The sequence below is a fragment of the Ambystoma mexicanum genome, chromosome 7p, assembly GCF_040938575.1.
Source record: "Ambystoma mexicanum isolate Mex_15411 chromosome 7p, UKY_AmexF1_1, whole genome shotgun sequence".
In the NCBI taxonomy this organism is placed as follows: domain Eukaryota; kingdom Metazoa; phylum Chordata; class Amphibia; order Caudata; family Ambystomatidae; genus Ambystoma; species Ambystoma mexicanum.
Window position 1 is genome coordinate 978,952,319 of NC_090939.1, and position 26,121 is coordinate 978,978,439.

Consider the following 26,121-nt stretch of genomic DNA (forward strand, 5'->3'; position numbering starts at 1 on the left):
AAGCATGGAGATATCACTTCTCATGCTATAGGAAGGGTCTCAGGATTGGAATGGGAAGGTGTTGGATATCACATCTCATGCTATAGGAAGGGTCTCAGATTTGGTATAAGCATTGAGATATCACATCTCATGCTATAGGAAGGGTCTCAGGATTGGAATGGGAAGGAGTTGGATATCACATATGCTATAGGAAGTGTCTCAGGTTTGGAACGGGAAGGAGTTGGATATCACATCTCATGTTATAGGAAGGGTCTCAGGTTTGGTATAAGCATTGAGATATCACATCTCTGCTATCAGGAGTGGCTCAGGATTGGAATGGGAAGGAGTTGGATATCCCATCTCATGTTAAAGGACAGGTCTCTGGTTTGGTATTAGAATCATTGAGATATCACATCGCATGCTGTAGGAAGGGTCTAAGGATTGGAATGGGATGGACTTGGATATCACATCCCATGCTATAGGTAGGCTCTCAGGTTTGGTATAAGCATTGAGATATCACATCTCATGCTATAGGAAGGGTCTCAGGATTGGAATGGGAAGGATTTGGATATCACATCTCATGCTATAGGAAGGGTCTCAGGTTTGGTATAAGCATGGAGATATCACTTCTCATGCTATAGGAAGGGTCTCAGGATTGGAATGGGAAGGTGTTGGATATCACATCTCATGCTATAGGAAGGGTCTCAGATTTGGTATAAGCATTGAGATATCACATCTCATGCTATAGGAAGGGTCTCAGGATTGGAATGGGAAGGAGTTGTATATGACATCTCAGGCCTTAGGAAGGGTCTCAGGTTTGGTACAAGCACTGAGATATCACATCTTTGCTATCGGAAGGGTTTCAGGATTAGAATGGGAAGGAGTTGGATATCCCATCTCATGTTATAGGAAGGGTCTCAGGTTTGGTATTAGAAGCATTGAGATATCACATCTCATGCTATAGGAAGGGTCTCAGGATTGGAATGGGAAGGACTTGGATGTCACATCTCATGCTATAGGGAGGGTCTCAAGTTTGATATTAGAAGCATTGAGATAACAAATCTCATGATATCGGAAGGGTCTCAGGATTGGAATGGGAAGGAGTTGGATATCACATCTCATGATAAAGGAAGGGTCTAAGGTTTGGAAGGGGAAGGATTTGGATATCACATCTCATGTTATAGGACGGGTCTCAGGTTTGGTATTAGAAGCATTGAGATATCAAGTCTCATGGTATAAGAAGGGTCTCAGAATTGGAATGGGAAGGAGTTGGATATCACATCTCAAGCTATAGGAAGCGTCTCAGGATTGGAATGGGAAGGAGTTTGATATCACATCTCATGCCATAGTATGGGTCTCAGGTTTGGTAGAAGCATTGGGATATCACATGTCATGCTATCGGAAGGGTATCAGTATTGGATTTGGAAGGAGTTGGATATCCCATCTCATGCTATAGGAAGGGTCTCATGTTAGAATGGGAAGGATTTGGATATCACATTTCATGTTATAGGAAGGGTCTCAGGATTGGAATGGGAAGGACTTGGATATCATATCTCATGCTATAGGAAGGCTCTCAGGTTTGGAAGGGGAAGGAGTTGGATATCACATTTCATGTTAGAGGAAGGATCTCAGGTTTGGTATAAGCATTGAGATATCACATCTCATGCTATAGGAAGGGTCTCAGGATTGGAATGGGAAGAAGTTGGATATCACATCTCATGCTATAGGAAGGGTCTCAGGATTGGAATGGGAAGGAGATGGATATCACATCTCATGTTATAGGAAGGATCTCAGGTTTGGTATTAGAAGCATTGAGACATCACATCTCATGCTATAGGAAGGGTCTCAGGATTGGAATGGGAAGGAGTTGGATATCACATCTCATGCTATAGGAAGGGTCTCAGGTTTGGTATAAGCATTGAGATATCACATCTCATGCTATAGGAAGGGTCTCAGGATTGGAATGGGAAGGATTTGGATATCACATCTCATGCTAAAGGGAGGGTCTCAGGTTTGGAAGGGGAAGGATTTGGAAATCACATCTCATATTATAGGAAGGATCTCAGGTTTGGTATTAGAAGCATTGAGATATCACATCTCATGCTATCGGAAGGATCTCAGGTTTGGTATAAGAGGCATTGAGATATCACATCTCATGCTATCATAAGGGTCTCAGGATTGGAATGGGAAGGAGTTGGATATCACATCTCATGTTATAGGAAAGATCTCAGGTTTGGTATTAGAAGCATTGAGACATCACATCTCATGCTATAGGAAGGGTCTCAGGATTGGAATGGGAAGGAGTTGGATATCACATCTCATGCTATAGGAAGGGTCTCAGGTTTGGTATAAGCATTGAGATATCACATCTCATGCTATAGGAAGGGTCTCAGGATTGGAATGGGAAGGATTTGGATATCACATTTTATGCTATAGGACGGGTCTCAGGTTTGGTATAAGCATGGAGATATCACTTCTCATGCTATAGGAAGGGTCTCAGGATTGGAATGGGAAGGAGTTGGATATCACATCTCATGCTATAGGAAGGGTCTCAGATTTGGTATAAGCATTGAGATATCACATCTCATGCTATAGGAAGGGTCTCAGGATTGGAATGGGAAGGAGTTGTATATGACATCTCAGGCCATAGGAAGGGTCTCAGATTTGGTATAAGCATTGAGATATCACATCTCATGATATCGGAAGGGTCTCAGGATTGGAATGGGAAGGAGTTGGATATCACATCTCATGATAAAGGAAGGGTCTAAGGTTTGGAAGGGGAAGGATTTGGATATCACATCTCATGTTATAGGACGGGTCTCAGGTTTGGTATTAGAAGCATTGACATATCAAGTCTCATGGTATAAGAAGGGTCTCAGGATTGGAATGGGAAGGAGTTTGATATCACATCTCATGCCATAGTATGGGACTCAGGTTTGGTAGAAGCATTGGGATATCACATCTCATGCTATCGGAAGGGTATCAGTATTGGATTTGGAAGGAGTTGGATATCCCATCTCATGCTATAGGAAGGGTCTCAGGTTGGAATGGGAAGGAGTTGGATATCACATTTCATGTTATAGGAAGGGTCTCAGGATTGGAATGGGAAGGACTTGGATATCATATCTCATGCTATAGGAAGGCTCTCAGGTTTGGAAGGGGAAGGAGTTGGATATCACATTTCATGTTAGAGGAAGGATCTCAGGTTTGGTATTAGAGGCCTTGGGATATCACATCTCATGCTATAGGAAGGGTCTCAGGATTGGAATGGGAAGGAGTTGGATATCACATCTCAAGCTATAGGAAGGGTCTCAGGTTTGGTATAAGCATTGAGATATCACATCTCATGCTATAGGAAGGGTCTCAGGATTGGAATGGGAAGAAGTTGGATATCACATCACATGCTATAGGAAGGGTCTCAGGTTTGGTATAAGCATTGAGATATCACATCTCATGCTATAGGAAGGGTCTCAGGATTGGAATGGGAAGGAGTTGTATATGCCATCTCATGCCATAGGAAGGGTCTCAGGTTTTGTATAAGCATTGAGATATCACATCACATGCTATAGGAAGGGTCTCAGGATTGGAATGGGAAGGACTTGGATATCACATATCATGCTATAGGCAGGGTCTCAGGTTTGGAAAGGGAAGGAGATGGATATCACATTTCATGTTAGAGGTAGGATCTCAGGTTTGGTATTAGAGGCATTGAGATATCACATCTCATGCTATCAGAAGGGTCTCAGGATTGGAATGGGAAGGAGTTGGATATCACATCTCATGCTAAAGGGAGGGTCTCAGGTTTGGAAGGGGAAGGATTTGGAAATCACATCTCATATTATAGGAAGGATCTCAGGTTTGGTATTAGAAGCATTGAGATATCACATCTCATGCTATCGGAAGGATCTCAGGTTTGGTATAAGAGGCATTGAGATATCACATCTCATGCTATCATAAGGGTCTCAGGATTGGAATGGGAAGGAGTTGGATATCACATCTCATGTTATAGGAAGGATCTCAGGTTTGGTATTGGAAGCATTGAGACATCACATCTCATGCTATAGGAAGGGTCTCAGGATTGGAATGGGAAGGAGTTGGATATCACATCTCATGCTATAGGAAGGGTCTCAGATTTGGTATAAGCATTGAGATATCACATCTCATGCTATAGGAAGGGTCTCAGGATTGGAATGGGAAGGAGTTGTATATGACATCTCAGGCCATAGGAAGGGTCTCAGGTTTGATATAAGCATTGAGATATCACATCTCTGCTGTCGGAAGGGTCTCAGGATTGGAATGGGAAGGAGTTGGATATCCCATCTGAGTTGGATATCCCATCTCATGTTATAGGAAGGGTCTCAGTTTTGGTATTAGAAGCATTGAGATATCACATCTCATGCTATAGGAAGGGTCTCAGGATTGGAATGGGGAGGACTTGGATGTCACATCTCATGCTATAGGGAGGGTCTCAAGTTTGATATTAGAAACATTGAGATAACAAATGTCATGATATCGGAAGGGTCTCAGGATTGGAATGGGAAGGAGTTGGATATCACATCTCATGATAAAGGAAGGGTCTAAGGTTTGGAAGGGGAAGGATTTGGATATCACATCTCATGTTATAGGACGGGTCTCAGGTTTGGTATTAGAAGCATTGAGATATCAAGTCTCATGGTATAGAAAGGGTCTCAGAATTGGAATGGGAAGAAGTTGGATATCACATCTCAAGCTATAGGAAGGGTCTCAGGATTGGAATGGGAAGGAGTTTGATATCACATCTTATGCCATAGTATGGGTCTCAGATTTGGTAGAAGCATTGGGATATCACATGTCATGCTATCGGAATGGTATCAGTATTGGATTTGGAAGGAGTTGGATATCCCATCTCATGCTATAGGAAAGGTCTCAGGTTGGAATGGGATGGAGTTGGATATCACATTTCATGTTATAGGAAGGGTCTCAGGATTGGAATGGGAAGGACTTGGATATCATATCTCATGCTATAGGAAGGCTCTCAGGTTTGGAAGGGGAAGGAGTTGGATATCACATTCATGTTAGAGGAAGGATCTCAGGTTTGGTATTAGAGGCCTTGAGATATCACATCTCATGCTATAGGAAGGGTCTCAGGATTGGAATGGGAAGGAGTTGGATATCACATCTCAAGCTATAGGAAGGGTCTCAGGTTTGGTATAAGCATTGAGATATCACATCTCATGCTATAGGAAGGGTCTCAGGATTGGAATGGGAAGGAGTTGGATATCACATCTCATGTTATAGGAAGGGTCTCAGGTTTGGAAGGGGAAGGAGTTGGATATCCAATCTCATGTTATAGGACTGGTCCCAGGTTTGGTATTAGAAGCATTGAGATATCACATTGCATGCTGTAGGAAGGTTCTCAGGTTTGGAATGGGGAGGAATTGGATATCACATCTCATGTCAAACGAAGGATCTCAGGTTTGGTATTAGAAGCATTGAGATATCACATCTCATGTTATAGGAAGGGTCTCAGGATTGGAATGGGAAGAAGTTGGATATCACATCTCATGCTATAGGAAGGGTCTCAGGTTTGGAAGGGGAAGGAGTTGGATATCCAATCTCATGTTATAGGACTGGTCTCAGGTTTGGTATTAGAAGCATTGAGATATCACATTGCATGCTGTAGGAAGGTTCTCAGGTTTGGAATGGGGAGGAATTGGATATCACATCTCATGTCAAACGAAGGATCTCAGGTTTGGTATTAGAAGCATTGAGATATCACATCTCATGCTATAGGAATGGTCTCAGGGTTGGAATGGGAAGGAGTTGGATATTACATTCTTGCTATAGGAAGGGTCTCATGTTTGGAATGGGAAGGAGTTGGATATCACATATGCTATAGGAAGGGTCTCAGGTTTGGAACGGGAAGGAGTTGGATATCCGATCTCATGTTATAGGAAGGGTCTCAGGTTTGGTATAAGCATTGAGATATCACATCTCTGCTATCAGAAGTGTCTCAGGATTGGAATGGGAAGGAGTTGGATATCCCATCTCATGTTATAGGACGGGTCTCAGGTTTGTTATTAGAATCATTGAGATATCATATTGCACGCTGCAGGAAGGGTCTAAGGATTGGAATGGGAAGGACTTGGATATCACATCTCATGCTATAGATAGGCTCTCAGATTTGGAAAGGGAAGGAGTTGGATATCACATTTCATGTTAGAGGAAGGATCTCAGGTTTGGTATTAGAGGCATTGAGATATCACATCTCATGCTATAGGAAGCGTCTCAGGATTGGAATGGGAAGGAGTTGGGTATCACATCTCATGCTATAGGAAGGCTCAGGATTGGTATAAGTATTGAGATATAACATCTCATGCTATAGGAAGGGTCTCAGGATTGGAATGGAAGGAGTTGGATATCACATCTCATGTTATAGGAAGGATCTCGGGTTTGGTATTAGAAGCATTGAGACATCACATCTCATGCTATAGGAAGGGTCTCAGGATTGGAATGGGAAGGAGTTGGATATCACATCTCATGCTATAGGAAGGGTCTCAGGTTTGGTATAAGCATTGAGATATCACATCTCATGCTATAGGAAGGGTCTCAGGATTGGAATGGGAAGGAGTTGTATATGACATCTCATGCCATAGGAAGGGTCTCAGGTTTCGTATAAGCATTGAGATATCACATCTCTGCTATCGGAAGGGTCTCAGGATTGGAATGGGAAGGAGTTAGATATCCCATCTCATGTTATAGGAAGAGTCTCAGGTTTGGTATTAGAAGCATTGGATATCACATATCATGCTATAGGAAGTGTCTCAGGATTGGAATGGGAAGGACTTGGATATCACATCTCATGCTATAGGGAGGGTCTCAAGTTTGATATTAGAAGCATTGAGATATCACATCTCATGCTATAGGAAGGGTCTCAGGATTGGAATGGGAAGGAGTTGGATATCACATCTCATGCTATAGGAAGGGTCTCAGGTTTGGTATAAGCAGTGAGATATCACATCTCATGCTATAGGAAGGGTCTCAGGATTGGAATGGGAAGGAGTTGGATATCACATCTCATGTTATAGGTAGGATCTCAGGTTTGGTATAAGCATTGAGATATCACATCTCTGCTATCGGAAGGGTCTCAGGATTGGAATGGGAAGGAGTTGGATATTCCCATCTCATGTTATAGGAAGGGTCTCAGGTTTGGTATTAGAAGCATTGAGATATCACATCTATTGCTGTAGGAAGGGTCTCAGGATTGGAATTGGAAGGAGTTGGATATCACATCTCATGCTATAGGAAGGATCACAGGTTTGGTATTAGAAGCATTGAGATATCACATCTCATGCTATCAGAAGGGTCTCAGGATTGGAATGGGAAGGAGTTGGATATCACATCTCATGCTATAGGAAGGGTCTCAGGTTTGGAACGGGAAGGAGTTGGATATCATATCTCATGTTATAGGAAGAGTCTCAGGTTTGGTATAAGCATTGAGATATCACATCTCTGCTATCGGAGGTGTCTCAGGATTGGGATGGGAAGGAGTTGGATATCTCATCTCACGCTATAGGAAGGGTATCAGGTTTGGAACGGGAAGGAGTTGGATATCCCATCTCATGTTATAGGACGGGTCTCAGGTTTGGTATTAGAAGCATTGAGATATCACATCGCATGCTGTAGGAAGGATCTCAGGTTTGGAATGGGAAGGAATTGGATATCACATCTCATGTCATAGGAAGTATCTCAGGTTTGGTATTAGAAGCATTGAGATATCACATCTCATGCTATAGGAATGGTCTCAGGATTGGAATGGGTAGGAGTTGGATATTACACTCTTGCTATAGGAAGGGTCTCATGTTTGGAATGGGAAGGAGTTGGATATCACATATGCTATAGGAAGGGTCTCAGGTTTGGAACGGGAAGGAGTTGGATATCACATCTCATGCTATAGGTAGGCTCTCAGGTTTGGTATAAGCATTGAGATATCACATCTCATGCTATAGGAAGGGTCTCAGGATTGGAATGGGAAGGATTTGGATATCACATCTCATGCTATAGGAAGGGTCTCAGGTTTGGTATAAGCATGGAGATATCACTTCTCATGCTATAGGAAGTGTCTCAGGATTGGAATGGGAAGGAGTTGGATATCACATCTCATGTTATAGGAAGGATCTCAGGTTTGGTATTAGAAGCATTGAGACATCACATCTCATGCTATAGGAAGGGTCTCAGGATTGGAATGGGAAGTAGTTGGATATCACATCTCATGCTAAAGGGAGGGTCTCAGGTTTGGAAGGGGAAGGATTTGGATATTACATCTCGTGTTGTAGGAATGATCTCAGGTTTGGTATTAGAAGCATTCAGATATCACATCTCATGCTATCGGAAGGATCTCAGGTTTGGTATTAGAAGCATTGAGATATCAAATCTCATGCTATAGGAAGGGTCGCAGGATTGGAATGGGAAGGAGTTCGATATCACATCTCATGCTATGGGAAGGGTCTCAGGATTGGAATGGGAAGGAGTTTTATATGACATCTCATGCCATAGGAATGATCTCAGGTTTGGTATTAGAAGCATTGAGACATAACATCTCATGTTATAGGAAGGGTCTCAGGATTGGAATGGGAAGGAGTTGGATATCACATCTCATGCTATAGGAAGGGTCTCAGGTTTGGTATAAGTATTGAGATATCACATCTCATGCTATAGGAAGGGTCTCAGGATTGGAATGGGAAGGAGTTGTATATGACATCTCATGCCACAGGAAGGGTCTCAGGTTTGGTATAAGCATTGAGATATCACATCTCTGCTATCGGAAGGGTCTCATGATTGGAATGGGAAGGAGTTGGATATCCCATCTTACGTTATAGGAAGGGTCTCAGGTTTGGTATTAGAAGCATTGAGATATCACATCTCATGCTATAGGACGGGTCTCAGGATTGGAATGGGAAGGACTTGGATATCACATCTCATTCTATTGGGAGGGTCTCACGTTTGGAAAGGGAAGGAGTTGGATATCACATTTCATGTTAGATGTAGGATCTCAGGTTTGGTATTAGAGGCATTGAGATATCACATCTCATGCTATCAGAAGGGTCTCAGGATTGGAATGGGAAGGAGTTGGATATCACATCTCATGCTAAAGGGAGGGTCTCAGGAATGGAAGGGGAAGTATTTGGATATCACATCTCATGTTATAGGAAGGATCTCAGGTTTGGTATTAGAAGCATTGAGATATCACATCTCATGCTATCGGAAGGATCTCAGGTTTGGTATTAGAGGCATTGAGATATCACATCTCATGCTAAAGGGAGGGTCTCAGATTTGGAAGGGGAAGGATTTGGATATCACATCTCTTGTTATAGGAAGGATCACAGGTTTGGTATTAGAAGCATTGAGATATCACATCTCATGCTATGGGAAGGGTCTCAGGATTGGAATGGGAAGGAGTTGGATATCGCATCTCATGCTATAGGAAGGGTCTCAGGTTTGGAACGGGAAGGAGTTAGATATCACATCTCATGTTATAGTAAGAGTCTCAGGTTTGGTATAAGCATTGAGATTTCACATCTCTGCTATCGGAGGTGTCTCAGGATTGGGATGGGAAGGAATTGGATATCACATCTCATGCTATAGGAAGGGCATCAGGTTTGGAACGGGAAGGAGTTGGATATCCCATCTCATGTTATAGGACGGGTCTCAGTTTTGATATTAGAAGCATTGAGATATCACATCACATGCTGTAGGAAGGGTCTCAGGTTTGGAATGAGAAGGATTTAGATATCACATCTCATGTCATAGGAAGGATCTCAGGTTTGGTATAAGCATTGAGATATCACATCTCTGCTATTGGAAAGGTCTCAAGATTGGAATGGGAAGGACTTGGATATCACAATTCATGTTATAGGAAGGGTCTCAGGTTTGGTATTAGAAGCATTGAGATATGACATCTCATGCTATAGGAAGGGTCTCAGGATTGGAATGGGAAGGACTTGGATATCACATCTCATGTTATAGGAAGGGTCTCAGGTTTGGTATTAGAAGCATTGAGATATCACATCTCATGCTATAGGAAGGGTCTCAGGAGTGAAGTGGGAAGGAGTTGGATATCACATCTCATGATACAGGAAGGGTCTAAGGTTTGGAAGGGGAAGGATTTGGATATCACATCTCATGTTATTGGACTGGTCTCAGGTTTGGTATTAGAAGCATTGAGATATCAAGTCTCATGGTATAGGACGGGAGTTTGATATCACATCTCATGCCATGGTATGGGTCTCAGGTTTTGTAGAAGCATTGGGATATAACATCTCATGCTATCGGAAGGATATCAGGATTAGATTTGGAAGGAGTTGGATATCCCATCTCATGCTATAGGAAGGGTCTCAGGTTGGAATGGGAAGGAGTTGGATATCACATCTCATGTTATAGGAAGGGTCTCAGGATTGGAATGGGAAGGACTTGGATATCACATCTCATGCTGTAGGAAGGCTCTCAGGTTTGGAAAGGGAAGGAGTTGGATATCACATTTCATGTTAGAGGTAGGAGCTCAGGTTTGGTATTAGAGGCATTGAGATATCACATCTCATGCTATCAGAAGGGTATCAGGATTGGAATGGGAAGGAATTGGATATCACATCTCATGCTAAAGGGAGGGTCTCAGGTTTGGTATTAGAAGCATTGAGATATCACATCTCATGCTATCGGAAGGATCTCAGGTTTGGTATTAGAAACATTGAGATATCACATCTCATGCTATAGGAAGGGTCTCAGGATTGGAATGGGAAGGAGTTGGATATCACATCTCATGTTATAGGAAGGATCTCAGGTTTGGTATTAGAAGCATTGAGATATCACATCTCATGCTATAGGAAGGGTCTCAGGATTGGAATGGGAAGGAGTTGGATATCACATCTCATGCTAAAGGAAGGGTCTCAGTTTTGGTAGAAGCATTGAGATATCACATCTCATGCTATAGGAAGGGTCTCAGGATTGGAATGGGAAGGAGTTGGATATCACATCTCGTGCTATAGGAAGGGTCTCAGGTTTGGTATAAGCATTGAGATATCACATCTCTGCTATCGGAAGGGTCTCAGGATTGGAATGGGAAGGACTTAGATATCACATCTCATGCTATAGGGAGGGTCTCAGTATTGATATTAGAAGCATTGAGATATCACATCTCATGCTATCGGAAGGGTCTCAGGATTGGAATGGAAGGAGCTGGATATCACATCTCATGCTAAGACTTGATATACCATTCCTATAAAATGAGATGGGAATATCCAACTCCTTCCCATTCCAATCCTGAGACCCTTCCGATAGCAGAGATGTGATATCTCAATGCTTATACCAAACCTGAGATCCTTCCTATAACATGAGGTGTGATATCCAACTCCTTCCCATTCCAATCCTGAGACACTTCCTATAGCATGAGATGTGATATCTCACTGCTTATACCAAACCTGATACCCTTCCTATAGCATGAGATGTGATATCCAACTCCTTCCCATTCCAATCCTGAGTCCCTTCCTATAGCATGAGATGTGATATCTCAATGCTTCTAATATCAAACTTGAGACCCTCCCTATAGCATGAGATGCGATATCCAAGTCCTTCACATTCCAATCCTGAGACACTTCCTATAGCATGAGATGTGATATCTCAATGCTTCTAATACCAAACCTGAGACTCTTCCTATAACATGAGATGGGATATCCAACTCCTTCCCATTCCAATCCTGAGACCCTTCCAAAAGCAGAGATGTGATATCTCAATGCTTATACCAAACCTGAGACCCTTCCTATGGCATGAGATGTCATATACATATCCTTCCCATTCCAATCCTGAGACCCTGCCTATAGCATGAGATGTGATATCTCAATGCTTATACCAAACCTGAGACCCTTCCTATAGCATGAGATGTGATATCCAACTCCTTCCCATTCCAATCCTGAGACCCTTCCTATAGCATGAGATGTGATATCTCAATGCCTCTAATACCAAACCTGAGATCCTTCCTCTAACATGAAATGTGATATCCAACACCTTCCCTTTCCAAACCTGAGAGCCTACCTATAGCTTGAGATGTGATATCCAAGTCCTTCCCATTCCAATCCTTAGACCCTTCCTACAGCATGCAATATGATATCTCAATGATTCTAATAACAAACCTGAGACCCGTCCTATAACATGAGATGGGATATCCAACTCCTTCCCATTCCAATCCTGAGACACTTCCGATAGCAGAGATGTGATATCTCAATGCTTATACCAAACCTGAGACCCTTCCTATAACATGAGATGTGATATCCAACTCCTTCCAAATCCAATCCTGATACCCTTCCGATAGCATGAGATGTGATATCCCAATGCTTCTACCAAACCTGAGACCCTTACTATGGCATGAGATGTGATATCAAACTCCTTCCCATTCCAATCCTGAGACCCTTCCTATAGCTTGAGATGTGATATCCAAATCCTTCCCCTTCCAAACCTTAGACCCTTCCTTTATCATGAGATGTGATATCCAACTCCTTCCCATTCCAATCCTGAGACCCTTCCGATATCATGAGATGTGATATCTCAATGCTTCTAATATCAAACTTGAGACCCTCCCTATAGCATGAGATGTGATATTCAAGTCCTTCCCATTCCAATCCTGAGACCCTTCCTATAACATGAGATGGGAATATCCAACTCCTTCCCATTCCAATCCTGAGACCCTTCCGATAACAGAGATGTGATATCTCAATGCTTATACCAAACCTGAGATCCTTCCTATAACATGAGATGTAATATCCAACTTCTTCCCATTCCAATCCTGAGACACTTCCTATAGCATGAGATGTGATATCTCACTGCTTATACCAAACCTAAGACCCTTCCTATAGCATGAGATGTGATATCCAACTCCTTCCCATTCCAATCCTGAGAGCCTACCTATAGCTTGAGATGTGATATCCAAGTCCTTCCCATTCCAATCCTTAGACCCTTCCTACAGCATGCAATATGATATCTCAATGATTCTAATAACAAACCTGAGACCCGTCCTATAACATGAGATGGGATATCCAACTCCTTCCCATTCCAATCCTGAGACACTTCCGATAGCAGAGATGTGATATCTCAATGCTTATACCAAACCTGAGACCCTTCCTATAACATGAGATGTGATATCCAACTCCTTCCAAATCCAATCCTGATACCCTTCCGATAGCATGAGATGTGATATCCCAATGCTTCTACCAAACCTGAGACCCTTACTATGGCATGAGATGTGATATCAAACTCCTTCCCATTCCAATCCTGAGACCCTTCCTATAGCTTGAGATGTGATATCCAACTCCTTCCCATTCCAATTCTGAGACCCTTCCTATACCATGAGACTTGATATCTCAATGCTTCTAATACCAAACCTGAGACCCGTCCTATAACATGAGATGTGATATCCAAATCCTTCCCCTTCCAAACCTTAGACCCTTCCTTTATCATGAGATGGGAATATCCAACTCCTTCCCATTCCAATCCTGAGACCCTTCCGATAACAGAGATGTGATATCTCAATGCTTATACCAAACCTGAGATCCTTCCTATAACATGAGATGTAATATCCAACTTCTTCCCATTCCAATCCTGAGACACTTCCTATAGCATGAGATGTGATATCTCACTGCTTATACCAAACCTAAGACCCTTCCTATAGCATGAGATGTGATATCCAACTCCTTCCCATTCCAATCCTGAGACCGTTCCTATAGCATGAGATGAGATATCTCAATGCTTCTAATACCAAACCTGAGACTCTTCCTATAACATGAGATGGGATATCCAACTCCTTCCCATTCCAATTCTGAGACCCTTCCGATAGTAGAGATGTGATATCTCACTGCTTATACCAAACCCGAGACCCTTCCTATAGCATGAGATGTGATATCCAACTCCTTCCCATTCCAATCCTGAGACCCTTCCTATAGCATGAGATGTGATATCTCAATGCTTATACCAAACCTGAGACCCTTCATATAGCATGAGATGTGAAATCCAACTCCTTCCCATTACAATCCTGAGACCCTTCCTATAGCATGAGATGTGATGTCTCAATGCTTCTAATACCAAACCTGAGATCCTTCCTATAACATGAGATGTGATATCCAACTCCTTCCATTCCAATCCTGAGACCCTTCCTATAGCGTGAGATGTGATATCTCAATGCTTCTAATATCAATCTTGAAACCCTCCCTATAGCATGAGATGTGATATCCAAGTCCTTCCCATTCCAATCCTGAGACACTTCCTATAGCATGAGATGTGATATCTCAATGCTTCTAATACCAAACCTGAGACTCTTCCTATAACATGAGATGGGATATCCAACTCCTTCCCATTCCAATCCTGAGACCCTTCCAAAAGCAGAGATGTGATATCTCAATGCTTATACCAAACCTGAGACCCTTCCTATGGCATGAGATGTCATATACATATCCTTCCCATTCCAATCCTGAGACCCTTCCTATAGCATGAGATGTGATATCTCAATGCTTATACCAAACCTGAGACCCTTCCTATAGCATGAGATGTGATATCCAAGTCCTTCCCATTTCAATCCTTAGACCCTTCCTATAGCATGCAATATGATATCTCAATGAATCTAATACCAAACCTGAGACTCTTCCTATAACATGAGATGGGATATCCAACTCCTTCCCATTCCAATCCTGAGACCCTTCCAAAAGCAGATATGTGATATCTCAATGCTTATACCAAACCTGAGACCCTTCCTATGGCATGAGATGTCATATACATATCCTTCCCATTCCAATCCTGAGACCCTTCCTATAGCATGAGATGTGATATCTCAATGCTTATACCAAACCTGAGACCCTTCCTATAGCATGAGATGTGATATCCAAGTCCTTCCCATTCCAATCCTTAGACCCTTCCTATAGCATGCAATATGACATCTCAATGATTCTAATAACAAACCTGAGACCCGTCCTATAACATGAGATGGGATATCCAACTCCTTCCCATTCCAATCCTGAGACCCTTCCGATAGCAGAGATGTGATATCTCAATGCTTATACCAAACCTGAGTCCCTTCCTACGGCATGAGATGTCATATACAACTCCTTCCCATTCCAATCCTGAGACCCTTCCCATAGCATGAGATGTGATATCTCAATGCTTATACCAAACCTGAGACCCTTCATATAGCATGAGATGTGATATCCAACTCCTTCCCATTCCAATCCTGAGACCCTTCCGATAGCAGAGATGTGATATCTCAATGCTTATACCAAACCTGAGACCCTTCCTACGGCATGAGATGTCATATACAACTCCTTCCCATTCCAATCCTGAGACCCTTCCCATAGCATGAGATGTGATATCTCAATGCTTATACCAAACCTGAGTCCCTTCCTATAGCATGAGATGTGATGTCTCAATGCTTCTAATACCAAACCTGAGATCCTTCCTATAACATGAGATGTGATATCCAACTCCTTCCATTCCAATCCTGAGACCCTTCCTATAGCATGAGATGTGATATCTCAATGCTTCTAATATCAAACTTGAGACCCTCCCTATAGCATGAGATGGGATATCCAACTCCTTCCCATTCCAATCCTGAGACCCTTCCAAAAGCAGAGATGTGATATCTCAATGCTTATACCAAACCTGAGACCCTTCTTATGTCATGAGATGTCATATACATATCCTTCCCATTCCAATCCTGAGACACTTCCGATAGCAGAGATGTGATATCTCAATGCTTATACCAAACCTGAGACCCTTCCTATAACATGAGATGTGATATCCAACTCCTTCCCATTCCAAACCTGAGACCCTTCCTATAGCATATGTGATATCCAACTCCTTCCAATTCCAAACATGAGACCCTTCCCATAGCAAGAATGTAATATCCAACTCCTTCCCATTCCAATCCTGAGACCATTCCGATAGCATGAGATGTGATATCTCAATGCTTCTAATACCAAACCTGAGATCCTTCCTATGACATGAGATGTGATATCCAATTCCTTCCCATTCCAAACCTGAGACCCTTCCTACAGCATGCGATATGATATCTCAATGCTTCTAATACCAAACCTGAGACCAGTCCTATAACATGAGATGGGATATCCAACTCCTTCCCGTTCCAATCCTGAGACACTTCCGATTGCAGAGATGTGATATCTCAATGCTTATACCAAACCTGAGACTCTTCCTATAACATGAGATGTGATATCCAACTCCTTCCCGTTCCAAACCTGAGACCCTTCCTATAGCATGAGATGTGATATCCAACTCCTTCCCATTCCAATCCTGAGACCCTTCCGATAGCATGAGATGTGATATCTCAATGCCTCTAATACCAAACCTGAGATCCTTCCTATAACATGTGATGTGATATTCAATTCCTTCCCCTTCCAAACCTGAGACCCTCCCTTTAGCATGAGATGTGATATCCAACTCCTTCCCATTCCAATCCTGAGACCCTTATGATAGCATGAGATGTGATATCTCAATGCCTCTAATACCAAACCTGAGATACTTCCGATAGCATGAGATGTGATATCTCAATGCTTCTAATACCAAACCTGAGATTCTTCCTATAACATGAGATGTGATATCCAACTCCTTCCCATTCCAATCCTGAGACCCTTCTGATAGCATGAGATGTGATATCTCAATGCCTCTAATACCAAACCTGAGATCCTACCTCTAGCATGAAATGTGATATCCAACTCCTTCCCTTTCCAAACCTGAGAGCCTACCTATAGCATGAGATGTGATATCCAAGTCCTTCCCATTCCAATCCTTAGACCCTTCCTATAGCATGCAATATGATATCTCAATGATTCTAATAACAAACCTGAGACCCGTCCTATAACATGAGATGGGATATCCAACTCCTTCCCATTCCAATCCTGAGACACTTCCGATAGCAGAGATGTGATATCTCAATGCTTATAGCAAACCTGAGACCCTTCCTATAACATGAGATGTGATATCCAACTCCTTCCAATTCCAAACATGAGACCCTTCCCATAGCAAGAATGTAATATCCAACTCCTTCCCATTCCAATCCTGAGACCATTCCTATAGCATGAGATGTGATATCTCAATGCTTCTAATACCAAACCTGAGATCCTTCCTATGACATGAGATGTGATATCCAATTCCTTCCCATTCCAAACCTGAGACCCTTCCTACAGCATGCAATGTGATATCTCAATGCTTCTAATACCAAACCTGAGACCAGTCCTATAACATGAGATGGGATATCCAACTCCTTCCCGTTCCAATCCTGAGACACTTCCGATTGCAGAGATGTGATATCTCAATGCTTATACCAAACCTGAGACTCTTCCTATAACATGAGATGTGATATACAACTCCTTCCCGTTCCAAACCTGAGACCCTTCCTATAGCATGAGATGTGATATCCAACTCCTTCCCATTCCAATCCTGAGACCCTTCCGATAGCATGAGATGTGATATCTCAATGCCTCTAATATCAAACCTGAGATCCTTCCTATAACATGTGATGTGATATTCAATTCCTTCCCCTTCCAAACCTGAGACCCTCCCTTTAGCATGAGATGTGATATCCAACTCCTTCCCATTCCAATACTGAGACCCTTATGATAGCATGAGATGTGATATCTCAATGCCTCTAATACCAAACCTGAGATACTTCCGATAGCATGAGATGTGATATCTCAATGCTTCTAATACCAAACCTGAGATCCTTCCTATAACATGAGATGTGATATCCAACTCCTTCCCATTCCAATCCTGAGACCCTTCTGATAGCATGAGATGTGATATCTCAATGCCTCTAATACCAAACCTGAGATCCTACCTCTAAAATGAAATGTGATATCCAACTCCTTCCCTTTCCAAACCTGAGACCCTGCCTATAGCATGAGATGTGATATCCAAGTCCTTCCCATTCCAATCCTGAGACCCTTCCTATAGCATGAGATGTGATATCTCAATGTCTCGTCGTCGTATTGAGTCTGCAGCAGCAGAGTTGAGTAAAAGACGTCCCAAACGAAGGAACCCGCACAGTTTGTTAACACAGCAGGCAACGGAGCGGCGGTGTGTATCTGAGCCAAATGTACACTACTCACTTCAGACCTGGGAACGCCAAGTGTACGAATCATGTGAGAGTGACAAGGACTCGATATACTACACAACCTGGCGGCGGTTACAGAGCAAGACTCCTGTGTAGGCTGGTCAGTCTGCTGGATGGCCCAGAGACGCTTCCGAAGGCTTACTAGCAGGAGATGGTGAAGATACCGAGAATAGCTGTCCCCGCTATTCCAAGGGTCGAAGTACCAGTACAGGCCTTCTGGTTCGATCAAAGGTGAAAAGGGTTTCACAAGGCGACAGCAGTGCAGAGGAGCAGTCCTTCAGCGGGTCACCAGCGATTCCTCGGTTCAGCCTCTTGGTTGCAGGATACTTGGCTCCTGTATTCCTTCGTTCGTGAGAACTCAGGAGATCGACATGGTAGTGGTGTTTCCAGCCCCCTCTTATTCACGGTTCCCTTCGCGCCAAAACGGAGGGGACCCAATGGGAGATCCGCTCATCAACACTCACACCATTCGTGGACCTATCACGGACCACGGTGGTCCCAGGCATTCACACCACCCTAGACTCTCTGGCACCCAGGATGTGTATTGGGACCAGACATCCCAGCCCACATCCTGGAGGCACACACAAGACATGTAGAAGCCCGTGAAAGCATCTGTGTTTCGCGGGAAAGTACATGCCCAAATAAGGAAGGCCCCAGGTCGGCTCGACCTGGGGAAGGTGAAGGGAGCAAGATGGTCAGCGGACAGGACAAAGGAGCCTCGTGGTCTGGCCATTTTGGGCTCTAGGCCACCATTTTGGGTTAAGCGCGAGAAACGCGCTTAGAACGACAAAAGGAGCTCAAAACACAATAAACGATCGCTGCCACCATTCCCGTCCGTGAATCACTTGCACCGATCAGTTACAATCCTGGAAGAGTATCTAGGGCCTGTAGAAGGCTAGAGACCCAAGAGAGCAGTAACTTATCTTACAGTGCCCTCTTGTGTCATGTTGCACGAAAGCCGCAACATGATAAAAGAAACTACGGAAACGAGCGTTTCCTGGTACTGACTGTCTTAAGGGCATGACAGTTTCCCCGTAAGAAAGGAGCGAAAGCCCAGAGGAGTGCGGCAGAAGGCTGCACTTCTCTGGCAAAGTCGAGAACAAGGTGAAAAACAACAGCAAAAAGTTTAGGGGTTGCCACATGGAAGGAAAATTACCTACAATTACGAAATCTTTCCTAACACTCACCCCTCCCAGACTATGGACAGGGGGAACTAATCCACCCCTGGATGAGTCTCTTGTTCAGGTCGGTTAAACATTCTGCACAACCCATCAGCATTGCTATGTTGGACACCTGGTCTATGCTCAATAGTGAAGTCGAAGCCTTGTAGACTTATGGACCACCTAAGCAACTTTGGATTCTCCCCCTTCATGTTTATTAGCCACTTTAAGGGCTTATGGTCAGTTTGCACAGTGAAGTGGGTCCCATAGAGGTAGGGCCTCAGCTTCCTTAGGGCCCACACAACAGAGAAACATTCTTTCTCTACCGTGGACCATCTGAGCTCTCTGTCCTTAAACTGGTGACTAATAAAACCAATAGGGTGTTCCTTACCCTTCTCATCTACTTGCGATAGTACAGCTCCTATCCCAGTGTCAGAGGCGTCCGTCTGCACGATAAAAGGTCTTTGATAATCAGGGGCCCTGAGGACAGGGGCCTGGCACAAGGAGTCTTTTAAGCCATTGAAGGCCTTCTCACACTCGTCGGTCCAAGTTACCTTCTTGGGTTTCTTCAGAGTTGTGAGGGCAGTCAGAGGGGCAGCTATGGTGCCATAGTCTGCCACAAAATTGCGGTAATACCCCGTGAGTCCTAAGAAGGCTCTCACTTGGGTTTGTGTAGTGGGGGTAGGCCAGTCTTGTACTGCTTGTACTTTACTGGGTAGAGGCTGTATCCTCCCTCCACCTACTTCATGTCCAAGGTAAAACACTGAGCCTTGTCCAATCTGGCATTTACTAGCCTTTATGGTCAAGTGTGCTTTCTGAAGAGCCTGGAGCACAATCCCGAGGTGTTTCACATGGTCTTCCCAGGTGGCACTGAAAACTGCTATATCGTCCAGATATGCAAGACAGAATTCGTCCAACCCATTCAAAACATGATGCACAAGCCTCTGGAAAGTGACAGGTGCATTCTTCAACCCGAACGGCATTACCCGGAATTGGTAAAGGCCGTCTGGAGTAGAAAACGCTGTCTTCTCCTTGGCATGTTCTGCTAAAGCTATTTGCCAATAGCCAGCAGTGAGGTCAAACGTGCTGAGGTACTTGGAGGCACCCAAAGTATCCACCAGCTCATCTGTTCAAGGCAAGGGGTGTGCATCTGTCTTGGTGACAGCATTCAGAGCCCTGTAATCCACCAGAACCTCAATTCAGAAGTGCCTGCCTTTGGAACGAAAACCACAGGGCTGGACCAAGGACTACTAGAGGGTTCAATCACCCCAAGGTCTAACATCTTGTTGACCTCGGTCTTAATATAAGACCGTACTTTGTCTGACATCCTGTATCCCCTACTTTTGGTAGGTTCACTGTCTCCTGTGTCTATGTTATGTTTGCACCAAGGTGTCAAACCAGGCGACTGTGAAAACAGGGGGGAAAACTGCCTAAGCAAACTTTTCACCTCAGCCTGCTGATCAGAAGTCAGGTGAGGGGCCCCTCGGACTCCCTCAAAGGAGCTATCTGAAGGACCGCTTTGGAACAGGTCGGGGAGAGGTTCAGACTCCTCTTCCTCAACATCTGAAGCCAGTAACAGTGCTGCGATTTCGACTCTTGGGACGAAAGCCTTCAGCCTATTCACGTGAAACACTTTTGGAGCCTGTCCAGGCCTTCCAAGGTCCACTAAATAGTTAACCTCACCCAGGGGCTCCACCACTGTGTAAGAGCCTGACCATTTGTCCTGTAAAGCTCAAGGCCTTATGGGATTCATGATCAGGACTTGCTGACCAGGTGTAAAGTTGATGAGGGAAGCTTTCTGGTCGTACCAATGTTTCACCAGTGCTTGTCCTGCCTTCAATTTATCACTAGCCAAGCCCATCAGAAGTACCATCCGTTTTCTGAGCCCTAGCACATAATCAACTACGTTGGTAGTAACAGGGGGAGTGGGCATCTCCCATCCCTCTTTGACTATGGCTAAGGGTCTGTTAGGAGGTGTTTAGACTTACATCAATGTGTTTATACTTACATCATTTCAGCTGCTGCCATGTAACCTAGTTACCAAAGAATCTTTGTTGTTATGATTAAGCAAGGGTTCCAGATTCGAGCAGCAGAGAGAGGATTGAGACCAGGAGGACAGCCCACAGCTGGGGGCCTTTCTCTTGGATGAACTAACTAAATAAATCCTCACTAAAGACAAGGATTGCAGTGAAGTGTGGTCATTTACTTATTAACATTGGCGACGAGGATTGGGCCAAGGAGAAAAGGCCCCCAGCAGCAGCAATATTGATTACAGTTTGGATGCAACCGGACGGAGCGGCACACTACATGTGTAATAGCCGGCGAGAAACACGGCCGTTATCCTGGAGCGGAGTACGAATTTTGAGGAAAAAGTCAGTGCCTGGGAGTGAAGTGAACCACGAAGGAATCCTGGAGCAGAGCACGAATACTGAGGAGGTTGATTTGTGGTTTGTGATTTGCAACTACGAGAGACTGCGCTGACAACACCAGCAGAGGTCCCACCTGAGGTCACTCACTATTTGGATTGCCATTACCTTAATTACTCACTGTCTTGCCGTTACACACACGGCTGCGGCTTGCAGTTGTTTATCTTTGAATGGAACCCGGCTGTCAGGTGAACGAATAGTCGACCAAGCGAGCGAGGAATTCTTGGAATGTTGCAGCCTGGGGCCTTTCTCTTGGATGAACTAACTAAATAAATCCTCACTAAAGACAAGGATTGCAGTGAAGTGTGGTCATTTACTTATTAACAGGGTCCCCGTACAGGATGACCAAACAGAAGTTTGAAGGGGCTGAAGCCAACACCCTCCTGTGGTACCTCTCGGTAGGCAAACAGTAAGCATGGTAAAAGAAGATCCCATTGTCTTCTCTGAAGCTTCTCCAGAGCCCCAATCATGCTTTTTAACGTTCTGTTGAAACGTTCCACCAGACCATTGGTCTGGGGGTGGTATGCAGAAGAGAACTTGTAGGTGACCCCACATTCTTTCCACATAGCCTGCATATACTTTGACATAAAGTTGCTGCCACAATCTGACACAACTTCTTTAGGGAAGCCAACCCTAGTAAATATGCCAAGTAAAGCTTTTGCAACTGACTTGGCAGTTACATTTTTCAATGGGATGGCCTCAGGATATCTGGTTGCATGGTCGACCAGCACCAGGATAAACCTATTGCCCGAGGATGTTTGCGGGTCAAGGGGACCAACGATGTCGATCCCTACCCTTTCAAATGGTACCCCCACAACTGGGAGCGGTACCAACGGAGCTTGGATTGTCGAGCCAACCTTACCAGATAACTGGCAGGAGGCACAACTCCTGCAGTGACTTTCTACTTGCACCCCCATCTTGGGCCAGTAGAAGTGCATGGATAACCTTTGCTTGCTCCTCTTAATACCAAGGTGACCAGCAAGGAGCACTTCATGCGCCAACTGCAGGAGGAAGGGCCTAACAGCAAGGGGAACCACCAACCTCCTATGGTCTCCTTCTGTAGACTCTGTGGGCTCACTATACAGGAGTCCACCTTCCCAATAAATCCTATGCGTCCCAGGAGGTTCACCCTCAAGCTGGGAGCAGGCCTGTCTCCTTAGGCCTTCCAGAGATGGGCACTCACGTTGGCCTTTACTGAATTCGTCCCTATCAGGACCTCCTTCAACTAACAAGTCTTTTAGTTCAGGATGGTCGTTGGGGTCAAATACTTCAGGCATCGCCACCTCCTCGTCAGGCCCGGGCGATTGACCAACTTCCTCCACCGCAGTGGTAGGCGAGCACGGGGGAATATTCTCTTTCCCTCGTCTTGACTTGTTGACTCCTTTCACCTTGGGTTTCCCCTTCGGCTGGGGCGGCGTATTGGTCTTGGCCAATGCTGCCCGTGCTTGAGACCGTGTGTAGGGTCTTTCGGCAGTGTCTCCTACGAGCCCTAAAGCTCTGAGATCATTACCTAACAAGACCTTTCCCGGGACGTTTCTCTGAATGCTCACTGGAATCCTGACTGCTGTACCATTTAAAGTAAGATTTACAGGTATTACTGGGAACATACGGAGTGGGCCGTCAGCCAACTTAGTGGGCATCAGAGTAGCTCTGGCAACTTCCTCTGAGTCTACCAAGGTAGAATCCACTACAGTTCGACTGCACCCACTATCCCTAAGAGCTGGAGTATCTACTCCATTGATCAGCACACTGTCTTTAAAGTAGTGCTTGGTATTATCTGTAATCCTAGCATAAGCCTCTGCGACTTTAGGATCCCAGGAACCCAGGGAAACTAAAACTACCTCAGCCTCTATCCCGCTGGGAAATGAGTCTGAGGAGAAGGATGCTCCTGTAATCTCTTCTTCCTCGTAGGAGGAGAAGGCCAGATTAGCGGAGTGGACCCCCAAAGGTCAAACCTTACACCGGGGATCCCCCTTCACGTGGTCAGTTGCTCCACAAGCAAAACAAGATCCATTGGGTCTGTTTACATAGGGAGGCTTATTGTAACCAGAGTTCTGTTTCGGAGGCTGACCTCCACTACCCTGTGAGTTCTCTTGTGTCTTACCCTTATTTTTCTTTTTGTGGCCCTTTTGAGAAGAAGATTTATCAGATTCTCCACCCTCCTTATCTTTGGACTTTTTCCCTTCCTCCTGCTTACCAGGATGAGTTTTGTCCTTATGGGACACTCGATGTGACACCCATAAGTCTGCTGCAATGGCCAGCTTCTTAGGATCTATCTCCTTCGAATCGGCCAAATGCTGCTTAAGCTCCGGGGAAGAAGATGCAAAAATGTGTTCCAGCATGACAAGATGTATCATGCCTTCGAAGGTAGAAACCTTATAACCTTCGACCCAGCCAGTTAAGTTTTTCAAGGATTCAGTGACATAAGATACCCAAGTACGACCTTCCTTTTTCTTATACTCTATGAATCGTTTCAAATATTGGGCCGGAGTCTTCCCAAACTTTAAAATGAGAGTTTGCTTTAACATTGCGAAATCAGCTTGCTCAGCCTTCGACATTTCCATAATGGCACTACAGCCAGAATGGGGCAGTCTGCTGAGTAACCAGGCAATCTTATCAGCATTGTCAACTTGTTGAACTTCGCATGCATACTCAAACGCATTCATCCAGTCCATAATGTCATTCCTTTCCTCATACACAATGACCAGATCTTTCGGAAACCGTGGATGAGAGGAGGCCCCAGACCCATGTCCAGGACCCTTGGACCCATTTGCAACCTGAAGCTTGGCCAGTTCCAACTGGTGATCCCTGTCTTTCTGTTTTTCTGACTGTTCGATTTTTAGTTTGGCTATGCTGAATTCAAGCTCCTTCTGCCTAAACCGCAGCTCTTGCTTCTTGAATTCAAGCATAGCCTCCCCATCAACACTGGCAGAGGAAACATTAGACATCTCATCCTCCCTGTCCTCGTGGTCGCGGTGGATCAGTGCAGCGGCAGAACCGTCGGTTCTACCAGTGAGAGCAGCCCCACCTCCTTCCGCACTGTCCTCAGAAGTTATAGCGTCAAGCTGCGCTTCTTGCCACGCCACGATTCTTTTGATCATATCCAATTTCGTGCCTTGAGAGGAAACACCTCTCTCCGCACACATTTTTTTCAATGTTTCTGATTTGGAAGCATTTAAAGTTAACAAGGTATTTGTTTCCATACTGTTAGATAGGACTATGGCCTTTTTAAAGTTATACTACAACAATTCACTACATGTCCTGGTAGGAATAACTTGAAATGCCTTAGTTCGTGCGCAACACTGGATACCTTCAGTCGTATCCCACCGCTGTACACCAATTTGTTAAGACGGATTTCTGAACTCTGTCCTGGTGGCGCAGAAGTTCAGAAGGCCAACCTAATTACTTGGAACAGGGTAACCTCTGGACAAGCCAGACCAATCAAGGTAGCGATCGCGGCGGTCAAGACTAGGTCTCAAGAGGGGTGAGGGTGACTGAAAGCCTGCAATGAGCACACAAAGCAAGGACACTTACAAACTACTCCAAACAGGTGCTATATTAAAAATATATATACATTTATTCCAAGGCCTTTAAAACAATGACCGTAGCGAGAAATCACAATACAACTCTAGTAAACCAACACATACCATACCAATACAATATATATACAAATACAAACAAGTCTCAAGCGTTAGATGCACGAAATGTGTAGTCCACCTAAAAGGGAAGGAAAACAGGCAGTGTGAAATAATGCTTAGACCCAGTTCGCCTTCAGAGGCACCTAACTAAAAGTCCGAGCCCTACGAAGAGTGGAGCCTTGTGCTCAAAAGTACCTGCACACGCTGGTGCCAACGGGCAAAAGGGGATTCTCTTCGAGGGAGATCAGGCAGTTCAGTTTAGTGCACAAACGAAGAACAACAGTGTTCCGCGACTCAAGCGCAGCCTCCACTGTGGGCAGAAGCAGAGCGCGAGTACGGAAAGGCGTGCTGTTTTGACACAGCGGGGAAAAGCTATGGGCTCCTGCAGGAGGGCGACCAGTTCATAGCTATGCTACTCACCGGACCCCGATGCAAGCAGACCCAGGCTTCTCCGCGTCAGTTTCAGTCGCTGGCAGGTTCAGAAGAGCAGGGGACGTCTCGTCGTCGTGTTGAGTCTGCAGCAGCAGAGTTGAGTAAAAGACGTCCCAAACGAAGGAACCCGCACAGTTTGTTACCACAGCAGGGCAACGGAGCGGCCGTGTGTATCTGAGCCAAATGTACACTACTCACTTCAGACCTGGGAACGCCAAGTGTACGAATCGTGTAAGAGTGACAAGGACTCGATATACTACACAACCTGGTGGCGGTTACAGAGCAAGACTCCTGTGTAGGCTGGTCAGTCTGCTGGATGGCCCAGAGACGCTTCCGAAGGCTTACTAGCA